Raw genomic sequence first — 16810 nt, 5'->3', positions numbered from 1 at the left:
CTGGCCAATCACAGCACACCTCGCTTTTCAGACCGATGAGCTTTTAACAATCATTTGATTTATAATCATATATTCATGTTTAATACATGTTTATTCATGATACTTTAATTAATGTTAACTCGTACATCCTAAAATGTATTAGGATAGGTGCAGGGAGTCCAAAAGTTTTTTTCAACAGAACCCTTCAATTCAATTTCCACATGCAACTGAAGCATCAGTTTATTTTATTTGAAATTACACACATTCACAAACATATATGTCTAGATTAATGATCTAAAATAGCTTTCCTGAGGCGCATCCAGAATCTCATGTTACTCAAAGGGTCTCTGCTCCACTTTAGGTACGTGTTCTTTTTCAGATGCTTATGAAGTTCAAACACTTTCTTAGTCTTCCTCTCTTCTACATCTTCCAGAATGATGATGATGATGTTGGCACTGCGTTCCATCATAAAGCGAGACTGAGCTAATTCAAACTCAAATCGACACCAGGCACTATCAATGAAGTGTTGAGACACAACCACAATGATTTTACGACTGCCCATTATACCTTCATCGATAATGTTGGAGGCGATGGACTTCCCTGCTTGAAAGTCCCGCATATGAAGGCAAAGCTGAATAGGTGGAACACTGTTCTCCAGATTCTCCATCAGTTCATTCATGACCCAGACTTCATCATAGCTGGAGAAAATCACAAATGCGTCATAAGAACATTCTTGTTGACCAGGTGATCTATAGCCTCTCAGTAGGATACTGCAATACTGAAGATAAAACTGGAACCTATAAACCAAGAATGACAAAAGAACTACTACTGTAACAAAACATACAGATAAAACAATTGTGAGTCTTTTCTTGTGCACACAGCTGTCAATGTCAAAGTCTGTTGCTCTAAAATCTGTGGTTTTACAGAAAATATTTTCCGGCTGCTTCAACATGTTCTGATTGTGGATAATCCACCAAATAAAATCTGTCTGGGAGCAGGAGCAATCGATGGGGTTAGAGGATAAATCAAACTCCGAAAGGTTTGTGGGCAACTTTTGGAGAACATGAAGTGGGATGCTAGTAATGCTGTTTTTATCGACATAAAGTGATGTTAATTGTTTCAGGTTTGGGAGGGCCAGAAAATCCAAAATCATCAACTTGTTTTGACTTAAATATAAATACCGTATTTTCTGGGTGCCAATAAATGATCTCCTGGAGATTTCTTCAATGCCACAGTGTGAGAGGGCAAGAACCTCCAAACATGTTAGATTTTGCAAGAGGTAACTCAATGCATCACCATGAAAACTGTTTCCTGCCATTTTAAGCACAGTCAAGTTGTTCAGGTTCTGAAAAATCATTTGTCTTGTGAAAGTAATACTTGTGTAAGATATATCCAAATACTTTAAATTTTTCAGACCATGTAAAAATCCAAAGTAAAAAACTAGGACTAGTTTTGTACGGTGGAGGTCCAACACTTCAAGCAAGTCTAATCCAGAAAATGGCTTATCCGCAATCCCTATCTCTGTGTTTTGACTAAAATTCATGTAATGAATATTTGGTGTCCTTTGAAAAAATTGGGAACAGCAGTCCTTCAAAATCAAAAAGTTTCCACTCAAATCTACAAACTGAAGAAGAGGCAAATCACTAATACCATTAAAGGTCATGGGCATATTGTTCCTCACCACTAGTTTTTCTAAGCTAGGTATGTGTGAAATCAATGGTACAGCTGATAATGTAGTGGGGCCTAAATACAGTTCTTTAAGACGATGAAATGGAATATATTCCATGCTTTTAATATATCCTTTTTTCACTGTGATTATTGTCGCATTGATCATACAGCGGAACAAGTGCATTTCAGAGTCAGAAAATTATTTCTGAACAAAATATATTTCATTGAAATGAATTGAGCAAAGACCATCAAGATAACTTCCATTTGACACCTTGACTTTCCATTGCATTCTGTAACTTCCTATGAACAACTTATCCACACTGAGACCAGTAAGAGCTTCTAGACACTCCTTTTGTGCATTTAATGAAACAAAGGAAGATTGTATGTGAAACTCCTTGAGATAAATGTCTTTGAAAGCTCCTGGTTCAATGTGTAATAATAGATTCCTAGAGAGAATCAAAGTCATGTTTCTGCCGATCTCTCGCAACACAACTGTGTCATCGGTTTTGATGATGGATATATTATTGGCATGTAGATCAAGTAAACTGAAGTCTTTGAAGGTGCTCATGAATGGAGGGAGAGACATGGACTGGATGTTATTTGTCCCGACTCTAAGCTCCTGCAGCTTGGTTAGGTTATTCATTTGAAGCTGTAATGATGAGAGACCAACATCCACAAGAACTAGTCTTTGTAGATTATGTAAAGAATTTAAGCATCCAGGCCCAAAATATGTAATAGGGTTTCCAGTGAGAATCAAAGTAGTCAAATTCTTCACATTGTAGAAAGTATCATTTTCAATGTGCTTGATATGGCATCTGAAAGGCAAAAAGATAAAAAAAATTGTACATTTAAAAAAAAATAGCTAACATGTATAAATTGTAACACATAATGATTCATGAGTGTTAATTTACCTCGTGAGATCCAAGACTTGCAAATTGACCAACACAGGAAATGCACACTTATGTAAAGAGCTCAAGAAATTGAAACTGAAATCCAGAGACATCACAGTGAAGGGAAGACTGTTGGGAATATGAGTCAAATTTCTTCCAGAACATGAGTACTCCATATTCTTGATTATCTAGAAATGAAAGAATGACACAGGAAAGGCCCATTTTTTATTTTTACTAACTTACTTACTTTTTTATTAACTTACTTTTGGTATTTTTGATTTTTTATTAACCTTCTTGTTCTCTCTGAGAGACACCAAGACATTTTTACGTTTCTATTAGATAGATAGATAGATAGATGACGTAGTTTCTAGATTTAAGACGTCGTTTTAAAACATACCTATGAGCAATATTAACTATATTATGTGTTGTTCTTACCATGGTACATTCCTGTCCTTGTCCAGAACTCACCAAAAATAAGACTGAGCCTAGGAAAATCATCCATTCCCCATAAGCCATGATCATTGTTAGAAATGATCTTGCGTGAGATCTATGAAAAACTTGATGTGACATAGAACAAACTGTTATACAGGAGATTCTAGATCCTACAGCAAACTAGGAGCTTTTCTCTCACTAGATCAATTTGACATAAATCTGAGTATTCTCTGCTGTCTTAGTATTGCATGTGCAAACATCGGTCACTTCTCCTTTTTGTTTTAAAAGGGAAGTTATTTGTTTCCAACGTACATTCCCATGATGCATAGAAAGACCTTAATTTTCAGCTTTCAAAGGAGCTTTGCGTTGGGAAAAATGGTTTAACAACATGGCAAATTCTTCACATTGTATAAAATATTGTTTTCTATGTGCTTGATGTGGCGTCTAAAAGCAAATACATACATTTAATATAATGTATAGAGCAACATATTATACAATATATTTTAGATGGTAACAATATTACTTACCCTGACAGATCAAGGGCTCGCAAAAAAGACAAAACTGGTAAGTGTTTCAAAACATTAAAGCTGAAATCCAGAGTTTGAATCGAGGAAGGAATACTGGATGTTTCTTCCCATGCATGAGTAGTCCAGATTCTCAGTAATCTTAATGAATGAATGAATGAATGAATGAATGAACGAATGAAAATTCTCAAATTTCCCAACAGCAATAAATGGAAAAAAATACAACTTTTGTGCTCAATTCTCCAGCACTTATGAAAAAATAAATCATGAAAGCACATGAAATTCATCTTACACTCTTAAAAATAAAGGTGCTTCACAATGCCATAGAAGAACCTTTTTGTCTAAATGGTTCCATAAAGACCCTTTAACATCTGAAGAACCTTTCTGTTTCACAAAAGGTTCTTTGTGGCGAAAGAAGGTTCTTCAGATTATAAAAAAATAAGAAAGAGATGGTTCTTTAAAGAACCTTTGACTGAATGGTTCTTTGTGGAACCAAAAATGGTTCTTCTATGGCATCGCTGTGAAGAACCTTTTAAGCACCTTTATTTTTAAGAGTGTCGGTGATCTCAGCCGGTCATAAAAATGTGAATCAGCCTTATAGGTCATTAATTATGAGGAACAAATGCCATGGGTTTCAACAATGGGAACTATGGGCAAAATAATGCTTAATTTTTATAGATATTTAATGAAGAAGTACCTTTCTGAATAGACGAAAAAAATGTATGTGTGCATGTATATGTTCCTCCAAGCATTTTTTTTTATTAATATTGTGGTAGTCCAGGGATGTCAGATATACTGTAGAACTAGTTACTGTTGTGAAAGTCTCTTCAAATGTATCGCCACTGAACATTTTTAACTCTCTGCAACCAGAGAAAAAGCCAGATCTGCAGCGCTCAGCATGAAATAGATGCTCAGCACTTAAGCTAATTCCCCTTGTGTGTGCCGTACCGATCCTTTTTTTTTTTTTTTACTTTATTGAACAATGTAAACTTTACAACCATAAATGGCCTGGTACAAAATACAAAATTTCTTATTCAGACAACAGACAAGCATCATAACATAAGGAGAAGAGGAAGAAGAAGAGAAAGAAAGAAAGAAAAGAAAAAAAAGCCGTGCCGATCTTTACTCTCGCTTTTTTTGTCTTGGTCTTCCTGTCTTCTGAATTCAGACCTTTATTGCTTCTTCGGCTGTACATGTACTGATTCTCACTTTTCCATGTGTAAGTAGAGGGTGATAATACTTTACTTTAAATATGTCACCAATATTAATAAGCGTGTTCCACTATCTAATTTTCGCTCTTCTCATCAAACAACATTACGGAGGCCTCAGCCAATGAGCGCGCGGCTCCTCAATGACGTCTAGTGAAACATCACGTCATTGTAACATTGATAATACAGTGAGTGGCGCGATCCGCACCATGCACAATTAAAACACTTTAATAGAAAACTATTATTAGTAGTCGTCATCCTTTTGTGAGCGTGCACTATTCAAATGACTCTTAACAAAAACTAATTTATGGTGTAATACTTTTTAAATTAGCACTAAACTGAAAAAAAAGGCATTTGCACTTTTTTTTCTGAAGTGAAAGTTTTTTTTGTGGAATATGATGATGTAATAAATCACTCCAGGTTACTGTTAAGAAGTGCATTAGCCATCATACTTCACACTACAAAGTAGGCTTCATAATACTGTGTAATACAGAACTGCTACTAACACTAAACACAAAGTAAGACTCTGTATAACAGCATATATAAATATTGTTGCATAATTCATTTTACTCATCTGCAATATTTGCAACAAATTCAGCGGAAAGCATTATCCCCCTTTACTTACACATGATTTTACATGTCTTTAGTAAGCATGACAACATTTTCCACTACAATTGCACTAAAATCACACATTCTGTTTGTTTAATTAGTATTATTATAAATTACTGCTTTCCTTGAGATCCTTTCTCCAAGCTGTTTCATCCTGAATCTTAAAAGAAATGTCAGCTGATTTTTCTATTGTATCGGATAATAGTGAAATATATGAAAATTAAGCACCTGAAATATCCATCTAATGAACGGATGTGACCCCTCACAGACGTGCACAAAACAGATATTTACAAAGTCCTTCTATGTGCACAGCTTTAGGGGCTGTAATAAGTATGGAATAATACTATTACATTAGTATGCAGAGAGCTGGCAGCATGGCTCATATTGGCTCATGCTGTGTGGTGTCAGGGGCCAGGCTCAGGAGCCTCAGGGATGTGGGGCCCTAACGCACATCAGCAGGGGAGAACAGCTATCTTTAACATGGCAGCCCCCAACACCGCATCCATAACAGTCCAATAATAAACACACCACCTCATGCAAGTCTGATCAGTGTCTTGAGGCAAAGTTTGTGTCTCGAAATGCGAGGGACAATATGTATGCAGAAGACTGCTGCGTTTCTTTGATATGCGGTGTGTTGTTTGTTTAGAGTGGACTGATATTGTTGATCGTGTATTTAAGTGTGCAGGTCTCAGCAATCAACCAGAAGGGTTTGGGAATACTTTGCTGAAGATCCAAAAAGATTAAAGTAAAACTTTTGATATGTAAACATTCGCTTTAAAAGATGGAAGCCATTCTAAAATTTGCGCCGATTAAACCACGGATTTAGACATAGCCCTTTTTCAACAACTCTGCTGCTTTGGCGTGGCATGGTATTTTACCTGAAGAGCAGGCAAAAGCACGCACATCGATCTCAACTGGGTGCTCGGTAAAATAGTATTACGGTCAGTTGGTTTACGATACAAAGTCGTTTCAATGCCTGATGCAGTACGAAGAACAAGCACATCCAAAAAATTCATTTTCTCTTGATGAAATTCCATAGTAAATTTCAACGCACTACACTTATTATTAACCAAGCTATGAAACTCTAGTAGCTCAGTATTTTACCTGTCAATCAAAAGCTTGACACCAGTTTTGAACCTCTTTGAAGTGCTCGTTTATCTCGTCACTTTTGTCCTCTTCATTTCCCTCTGTCTTCCCATTTAATTTAGAACACATGAAAACCACTTTAAGTTCATAGAGTGCAACCAATGCCCCTTTAAGGCAAGTCATTTCCCTTGACGGCCATCTTTGAAATGCCTCTTGGGCAGCTATTTTAGTCATGCAAGTACAGCTCCTATTTCATTGAATGGGGAAACATCAAATTCTCCAAAGCTGTTCACCAAGCTTATGATTAGATTTCATATTCAAAATCACCAACGAAATCTCTTACCAATTGTCTCATACATTTTGTTTCTTATGCTCAAATAGCATTAAGCTTATTTTTCAAGTTAGACAGCCAATGGGCGTGTGTAGTCCTAAGCACACGTCTCAAGACACTGACTGTTTCTGTCCACTTTTTAAGTCTTCCGGGTATAATAGCTCTATTAAATGCCAAAATAAAACAACAAATGGCAATAATTGTATATACAATGTGATGTAATACTACTGAAAAGTTGCATTCCTTACCTTTATCTCCATACTGAAATCTCAGATGGCCAGACAGTGATTCATATTTTATAAATTAAAATATTTGTGTCTGGGATGCCATGGAGATGGTAGTGTACACTGGTAAGTTTTTAAATGCTTAGCTCAAATGTGTAATATGAATAAATAGTGCTCATAAACGGCTGTTCAGATAGTATTCTCAAATGAAACAAGTAGACGGTTGGACCCAGAAGCAGCATTCTTTATGTCACAACTTAACAAGCGGATAGCAATCAGAGCTTCTAATGGCAGCTGCAGTGACTGGCTCTTTTATTAGAAGGCGGGAGTATTCCGCCATTTTGCACATTGCACTTTCTCCCATTCATAAGTAATAGAGCGCACCGTCTTTGTGTAGATAAAGTCTTTGGTGAAACTGTCGGTTCTGGAAGTAAAAATCCCATTTATTTTCTCCATATATATATATAAACATTTTCCCCGTCAAATCATTTCAATCGTTAAGGGTTCACAGTTTAGCAGCTAAACTTTAGCTGTGGGCACGATTCGCTTGCATAAGTGTTTTGTATTTTATGTCATTATTATAAGAACGGATTAGAGCACTATATTATTGTTTTATGCAAATGTGCTTTGTCAATGGTAGCGCTCACTCACTTGCTCAAGGACTCCTCTCTGTGCCAATCACAGCAAGCTTGGCCAGCTGACCAATCAGAGCAGAGTAGGCTTATGGATGGGAGGGGTTTGCTCCGAACTTGCAACCGTTTAGAAATCATTGGCAAATGACTCTAATATTAAATGTATATTCTGAGAAAATTACAATGTTTTCTGACCTTAGGTGCACTTAAACCTGTTGTAGGGGACTCCAACACAATATTAGGACACTTTAAAATACCACATGGCCTGCTCTTTAAGAATACATGTTGCTCACACACATTAACTTTTGATAAAAGTGGCAAAACTGCTGGTTGTAACGGAAATGTAATTTATTTTCACACAAAGTATATACTGAAATGGTTTGAAATGTTTTACTAAAGATCTTTTTTAAAAGTCTGTCTCTGGGACAAGAAAAAAATGGCAAAAAAATAATCTATGCATAAAATGCATATGAAAAGTAGCCATAATAAATGTTTCAAAGACAGTTTTAATGTAACAAAGTAGACAGAAAGCTTGACAAAATCTTAAAACCCACACATGCATGTTTATCACTGGGATACAATTATCTGCATTGCAGCAGGGATGTTTATCTGTCTGTACATATCATAAATCTAGGAGTAAAGTCTCTGAAAGCTCATGGTTTACCTTTGTAATCTTGAAATGAAGGAAAAACATGGTGTATCTGATATAGTTTGATCAGACTCATAATGATACAGGCCACATTCATCATTCAATATGTATTCAGAACAGAAGCTCTGAGAAGGAGTGGAGGCTCTTTGAGCCCTTGTGTAATTTGGACAGCATGTGTTGATGTTTTACACATCAGAGATTCCTCACAAATCTATTATTGAATACTGGCCACCCTGATGGATGGATGGATGGAAACAACAATCAAAGAACAAAACAAAATAAATATACAACTTTGCACAGATGGGCCTAATATTTTTGACAAAACAATGAAAGTCCTATTCCACCAAATCATGCTTGTTAGTGTAATTTCTTTCAATTACCTTTTCAAAATATCAGAGTTCAAATTCACCTACTTGACCCTGTATTTAAATGAACTGCATTTATTTACTGCACATAACAAAAGGACAACATCATCTAAGGAACAAAATGCTTTCTGCTGAGAAGAGCTGTCCGTCACAAGTGAATTAATTGCGAGGCTGAATCAAATCAGGTGCGCATGAGGAGAAGGCTAAAGTGCTCTCGGCTAATGGGAAATCAAACTCATTATTGTGATCTTTGGCAGGTGAGCTGCTCGCATGATTAACCCTGATGAATCCTGCACTTTGAGACAGGATGTGCGAATCCGAGAACTCCATTAAAGGTAATCAGAAAGACTTTGTTGACCTGAAGCATGCATCACTGTAAATGAACACTTTACAGTTCCTCCATTATTGGAAACGCCCATTGTCTCATCCATGTGAAGCATAAATACCTTCCCGCCATGCCCCGCATTTGCTGTCAGCAATGCACATGAGACAAGTTCCAGAGATAATCAGAAGAATGTCTCTGCGGGAGCCGAACGAGCAGCTGTCTGCAGCGAGTCCTCTTCGCACCACCTGCCTCTTCACAAAGTGTCATTATGCCACACCAAGGTCACTTTTTCAGCTGATGAGTGTTTTCCGCAAGCAATCAGCCACACTCCAGCCTCAGTATGACGCCAAGGTTACTCAGAGAGAGAATACACTCTCAACCTGACTTTCTGTTTCCTTGAGTCATAATGGCTTCACCTGTCATTCACAAGCCATTGGCGGGAAGTGAGATCTGGTGTGGTAGGGGTCAACAACATCATTTAATTTCAATGTTACTTGTGTGATTAAGGTTAGAAGAATAAACTCACTTGGTGTTTATTGTATAACACAGGCCTGACAGCATAGGTGACAGCAGCTATCAGTGCTAGCATGCAAACATCAGCGCAGTAACGGATGATAATTAGAAGTTTAGAAGTCGAGCAAAGAGATAATAAAGTTGATCTTTTTTCTTTAGCTGAAATTATTGAGCTATATGTGGCATATTTTATAATTATTTTCACTGCTCAGTTCTCTGATAAGACTTGCATACAGCTGATATCACTTTCCACATTAGCAGACCTTCAGATCTCGCCTTTCAGTTTTCTGCTGACCAGAGTTTTCGAACCATCCGCTCTGAGGCCCACAGCAATTAAATGGATAGTTCACTCAAAAAATGACAATTATGCCATTATTTATTCACCCTTATGTTGTTTCAAACCTTGTTTTTCTGTAGCTATTTAAGTAGCTATTGCCATATCGGCTAATGTCCGTCCCATGCACTGAACGCTCTCTCCTCCACATCACGAGTAGACACGCCCCTTATTGCTGATTGGCTACAAGTTTGTTTTGCGATTCGGCCCGAATCAGTTTTCTAAAGTGTTTTTGAAAAACACTTACTCTGCCTTTAATATGTGGAACAAACTGAAATTTAACAAGTGTCGGAGCTCCACTACAGTGGTTAGCATATGTGCTCACACTTTATGTAAGCAGCTTATAACAAGGCTAAAGGCTTAAATACACTACATGACTTATAAAATCTGAACACATTTTAAAACACCCCATACACTTGAATGTAATTGTTTACAGAGAAAAACTAGGCAAAAACACCTGAGGATCATACACTTCCAAACTTTAAAGCCGTTTTAAACACAACAAATGCAGAAAGAAGCGCCTCGTTGTTGGGAAAACCCATTACAGATGAAAACAGACATTTATGTACAGGAACTGACTGCAATTGTTGTAGGGTTGTTTTCTGAGTCCTGAAAAACTAGCCAAGCGCAATTGGATGCGGCCACACAGTAGGGATGGTTACAGTCTGAAGCTAAAAAAAAAATCAGAGTCTGTGCCCATCATACACTACGTGATTTTCTGTAAACTCCGACTTCCCAAAATCGGCACACTGGATCTGACTTTCTGCAACTGGAGTCGACTTGTCCAGACTGCAGATCTGAGAAAAAAATGTGTAGTGTATCCCAGCCTTAAATACTTAATTAAAAAGTCTTTACTGTAGTTTAACTTTTAAATGATGAGTAGCTTCTAACATGTCAAAGTAGTTTCAAAGTAGTTTCCCCTAAAACTGGTCTACACTGTATTTTCCCCTAAAAAGGACAGTGACCATTAATAAAACAGTGTGAAAAAAGCCTTATTCAATCTGGTGGTTTTGCAGAGCTAATTGAGTCCTGTGCATGAACGCAAGCATTTGAGTGTCACTGCCCTCCTCAGGGTCAATAATGCCCACCCTCCACTTTGTGCTGCTATCACTGTCGGTCACAGACTGGCCACAATGACCACAGCTGAGTTACCTGACATGATAAGGTCAAATGTGTTCTTCCCAACACAAAAGCTTGAGTGAGGAGAGAGAGAGAGAGAGAGAGAGAGAGAGAAAACACAGAACACAACCAACAAATAGATTAGACAGGTCTGCGCCTACATGCCCTTGCTAACAAGCTGCACAATTAGCTACTTTACATCTCATAAAAAAACATGCTGGAAAAAAGCAAGAGAGAAAATGGGAGTGTGTACTTGTATGCACCGTCACCTTGAGAGCAATTTTTTGAGTACTCTAACGTACACAGCCGAACACCTGTCATGCCACTAATTACAATACATCATTGCTAATAACATGTTTACAGCGGCAGCGGAACACTTGTGCTTATAACTTTTCTCAGAAAGAGGCTGCATAGAAAAAAAAAGGTGGAAAATAGATTGTGTCTTTTGTATTGGTTAGTCCTGCAAAATTATTTCGATGCGTTTATACTGTGGCACTGATGAATACTTGCTTACGATTGGCTGAAAGACATATTAAGGCACTGATTATGTTTTATACATTCATGTATACATTACATTTCCATATCACGCATTATTATTCCCATTATTTTAAAGAGTCTTACAGTCTAAAATAGAGAAGATCCATAAATAAACACCAAGACATTGTAAATAAATTATACACGAGTTTCACAATTTGAGTTGAATTACTGAAATAAATGAACTTTTCCACGACATTCTAATTTATTGAGATGCACCTGTATATGACAGAAAAATGAAGAAAATGACAAAAAATTACTTTTAAATGCATGCTATGAAAAACATGCTATCTTTCTCTGTTAACACACAAAGGGTGTGCAATAATATTCATTGATTGAAGTATTCGTTGCGTATACAATATTATAAATCTAAGTAGATCATGTAACAGAATGCTCCTATGTGATTTTGTAATTTATTGTACTAAATAGAAAAAAAAGAAGTTACATGCAATTGCATAGACTAAAGAAGCATTACTTTACTTTAAAACCGTTTCACTTTTGCTATTGTTTATTAAAACTGATTTTTACTTATTTCACTGTTGTACACAACTGTTCAAAATTATTTTAATTGTTTTTGAAAGATATGATCACCAAGGCTGCATTTTTTTTAATCAAATACAGTAAAAACAGTAATATATTATTACAGTTTAATATAACTGTTTTATATTTTAATATGTTTTACATTTAGTCATTTAGCTTTTGAAATGCAATTTATTCCTATGATAGTAAAACTAAATTTCCAACAGTCATTGCTCCAGTATGCAGTGTCACACGATCCTTCAGAAATCATTCTAATATGCTGATTTGCTGCTCCTAGACAACCTAGATACCTAGAAACAGTTATTATTTTGAATGATAATCTCAAGCTGGCAATAGTAATGGAACGTGCTGTATAGGAGCCAAGACAACCTGTAACATTATTTTTGTTTACAAAAAGATAAGCATTATGATTCCATGAAGAGGAATATTTTTAAAGAACCCTGAAAGGCATTTGCTTGAAAGGCTTATAAATAAGTCAGTCTGCCACGACAGATTGTAGCTGCAGATAAAGCAGGTCAGAATAAAATCAATTTGGCTTTCTTGCTCACTTATAAAACTATCAAAAGACTGCACTCTCATTCACTCCCTATGTGACTTCCCCACGGTGCTGACTGTGCTTTAAATGTACTAAATGGACATTTTAAAAGGGTAAACAGGCAATATAGAGGCACTGCAGGCTTGCGAATAATAACACAGAAAAAACATACTGAGAGGACACTCTATAAAACCATCACCCAATGTCATGGTCGTCAACCTATATCCTGATTGACAGGGTTAAAGGTAGTAAAATTAACCAAAAAAATATTAACTAATGTCAACCAGAACTAAGCAAAGTAAAGCCTTGTGCAGAAAACATGCATCTAAATGACCTGTCAAAATAATTTAAAAAAAGAAACAAAGCGGTTAGGTAAACTGTTTTATCCCCTATGTGCCTGTGCACTACGTATGCTGTCTTTCTAATTACATAATTTCTGCTCTAATAAATATTGCAGGTACATGTATTTATTTATTTAGTCGCAGTGTAAACGCAATAATGTAAAGTCATTCGGTCATTACCACAAAATGAAGGTCTTCACATCAAGGTCTTGATCACTCTGTCTGGGTTTATTTTGTGATAATGACCAGATGACTGTGCATTATCCCGTACGTATTGTGCTCTAATGTGGCTTTCTCACATTAAAGATCTATGTTTGACAGAAATGCTAGCTGTAAAAATGAAATGTGGAGGGATTGGAATGACTTCCAGTGTTTATTACCGGTACCTGTTCACTTTATACCCTCCTTGATTGTCCCAGTCATTGGCAGTGTACCTCTTCATCTGAATAAGCAGATGAGAGGGACGAAAAGTGTGATTGTGTTTTGCAAGTGTTCTGCTGATATGCTGTCTGAGAGCTGTGGTTGTACTGGCAGGAAAATCAATCTGTTATCTTACAAACAGATGTTCTGCTCTGCTGTCTCCCCCTGACTCTCAGTGTGAGACTTGCTACATTCACCTGTGTAAGTGTGTATGTGTGTAAGTGTGTGCGTGTTCAGTTATATAGTAAGGAAACAGCAGTTACAGATAGGTTGTACATGATCAGCATGTGCTTGTAATTGACAAAGATATGACACATCAAATAACGCAACAAATGCAGCATTATAATGTGCTTTTCACTAAATCGCTTAATCAGTTGTAATTTCGTCTTTGATATCTGAAATCAAAATATAACAGCTAGTCTTCTGAAACAACTTTCTTTTTCTGCTGATGTAACTTAGGCCACGCAGACTAAGATTTTTTTAAATGTTTTTGAAAGAAGTCTCTTATGATCACCAAAGCTGCATTTATTTGATCAAAATAAATTAAAAACTGTAATATCGTTAAATATTATTACAATTTAAAATAACAGTTTTTCTTTTTAATTTATTTTAAAATGTTATTAATTATGAATTTATTCCTGTGATGGCAAAGCTGAATTTTCAGCAGTTATATACTGATTTGCTGCTCAACAAACATCTTATTATCAATGCCGACAACAGTTGCTGCTTAATATTTTTGTAAATACTGTCATACGTTTTTTGTTTCTTTCTTTCTTTAGGATTCTTTGATGAATAGAAATTTCAAAAGAACAGTATTTATTTAAATATAAATCTTTTGTAACATTATGCTTTTACTGTCACTTTTGATCAATTTAATGTGCCCTTTATTAATAAAAGTATTATTTTTTTTTTTTAATCTTTCTCTGACCCCATTTTAAGCATCAGCCAAAGAGCTATTTAAGTATTGTTTCAGCAAACTCACACTCTGTATCAGGTTCCATTCTGTTGCGTAACAACCACTTTTTTACAGTCCAATCCATTCCTGCAAGATAACATGAAGTTTCACTTTAAAAATGTCACATACCAGACATAAAATGGGTTGTGAATAGGCTTTCATTTTGACTTCAATCCATAATTTTGAATTGAGTTTGCATTAAAAGGTGAATTAAAGACCCAAAGCGATATGTGAGGAGACGCTGACAGTGCAAATGATGAAAAGACAGGAAGTACTATCACTTCACGGCTCAAGAGCAATATGACCTCCACACGACCGTCTGGTGTAGAAACCACACTAGTAGACTGAGGAGTCTTTGGCTATTCTCTTCGATACTTTTTGCAGACCTGCTGTCTGAAATATTGCCCTTGTTGAGGAAAAGACTGAGATGAAAGAAAAAAATATTTTTTACAATGTCTCTTTTCTCTTTATAGTGTCTCAAAATTTAAACGCACACATATTCTTTTAGATTCCTAAAAAGCCTAAATATTGTAATCAAAAGCATTTTTAAGCAAGAGATGCAACCAAAAGCAGGTTCACTAAGCATAACATACAGAGGAACAGAAACACCAAAGGACAAACTCAAGATGCCACACTACAGCTGGACTGTTCACATGACTGGGGAAATAAAAGAGAAGATAGAATCTTGAGGAACAACTGAATACATTTTGACAATCCCTACCCTGTGTGTAATGTTGTTATACAACAAAACAGAAGGACTAAAAAAAGGCAGTAATTAATTCTACGTACTTTACTGATCTAAATACCTTAAAATATAAAAAAGACATAATGTAATTTAAATACACACAGTGGCAACTTTCAAAAGCATAAAGGCAATGCTTACTTGTGTTATCTTTGACTAATATTTAAATTTGTTTGATGATCTGAAACATTAAAGTGTGACAAACATGCAAAAAAATAAGAAATCAGGAAGGGGGCCAACACTTTTTCACACCACTGTATATGTTGGTGGCTTTCTGCATATGGACTGTTCTTAAGAGACAAACTGTTTGTGCTCCACAGTTCAGATTTGATTTAGCATGACCCTTCCCTGTCCTCTCCTTGAGTGCTTTTCAGATGAAAGCAAAAGAAAACTAAGACAACAATTCACACCAAATGTCTTCTATATTGACATCTCTCCTTACTTCACCCTTCACTGCAAATTTTAAGAAATATCACACTTGAGAGGCATTGAATTGCCAGTAAACTGGATATACAGTATATACACATCTATAATCCATAACTGATGTTAAATATCCAAACATTGTTTTGTTTTTTTAATCAAACCACTATTATTGTTTCTAGTGACCTACACCAGGATCTAGAGTATAAGCAATCACCTCACTTCTTGACAGCCCTTGTTTTTTACATTAAAGGAGAAGTATATAATTTCTGCACAACTAGCAGCACCAAATAGAATTGCTATCTGAAGCCTACACCCCACCTGCCGCTCAAACTCAAACACTGTTGTTATTTCAGCTTGATGATCTAATGTTTTTATTGCCATTTTCAATCTTCTTTGAGTAGTTCCTGAATGCAATGGTCCAGCTTTGAAGACCCATACATTAGCGCAGCAAATTCAGGCACAGATGACGTGTGTGGTTAATACATTTGGGCTGCATACAGACAGTCCGCACAGATGGGAATGTTTGAAACTTCTTTGAGAACTTTTTCAATCATTGTTTTCATCAAGCTCTCTTTTTTTCCAATTCTGTTTGGTGCCACTAGTGGTGCAGCAACTAGTGGCACCAAACACTTCCTCTTTAAGAAAATAATACTTCAGTAGACCTTCAGGCAACCACAATTCTGCCTTAACACTGATAAAATATTGAACATAAACATTATTTTGATTTAAGGCTTGTTTACACGTTCTCCATTATCTATGAGTGGCATTACCACATGCTGCAGGCCAAATCACTTTTTTTTGTTTAACGAATCACTCAAATTTGAGTGTAATTCAAGGTGAAATGTTGTTGCATATTTTATGATTCACCCTTGATATATGTGTCTGTAAGGCATCCAGCATCCCACCAAAAATCAGTCATATGCCTTCAGCATCAGGCCAAATACATCTTTTCAGTCTTTATCAAGAGCAGCAGAGCACAAGAGCCTAATTCACATGTGCCAGTGTTCATTAAATCAAAGAGCAGGTATTAGGCCCTCTCAGACCGCACAGTTAGTGTGCTGGAATAAGGGGGCTGACTTAAAGGATAAAGGCATACAGAGTGTTTTGGAGTATTTGGATTTGATTTTCCTCAGGGATAACATTATCCTTGTCAGATTTATTCCTCTGATCAGTCAGCACTATTGGACTCCCAACGTGCATTTTATCTCTTGTTTTCACCTCATCTTTAATCCTTTATTCCTCTCTCTCCTTTTTTCCCACCCCTCCCGTTCTTTATCTTTCTTGTTTTTTCTTTCTTTTTCTGCAGTGGTGTCGGTGTCATATTGCAGTCAGAAGATGTTGCTGGCTTGTAGAGTGCCGCAAGTGTTGCATCTCTGAACCGCTACTTCCTGCTGCAGTACCATTTACGGCAGCTCATTTTTCAGCTCATTCA

The 16810-nt window shown here is 36.4% G+C and overlaps 1 pseudogene; it reads right to left on the bottom strand.

Annotated features, from left to right (window-relative positions):
- Positions 1 to 265: 265 nt before the first annotated feature.
- Positions 266 to 3059, bottom strand: LOC107733713 (toll-like receptor 4; annotated as a pseudogene).
- Positions 3060 to 16810: the final 13751 nt, after the last annotated feature.

Source organism: Sinocyclocheilus rhinocerous, unplaced genomic scaffold (assembly GCF_001515625.1).
Source record: "Sinocyclocheilus rhinocerous isolate Xijiao unplaced genomic scaffold, SAMN03320098_v1.1 scaffold789, whole genome shotgun sequence".
In the NCBI taxonomy this organism is placed as follows: domain Eukaryota; kingdom Metazoa; phylum Chordata; class Actinopteri; order Cypriniformes; family Cyprinidae; genus Sinocyclocheilus; species Sinocyclocheilus rhinocerous.
This window is presented reverse-complemented; position numbering and strand designations above follow the sequence as displayed.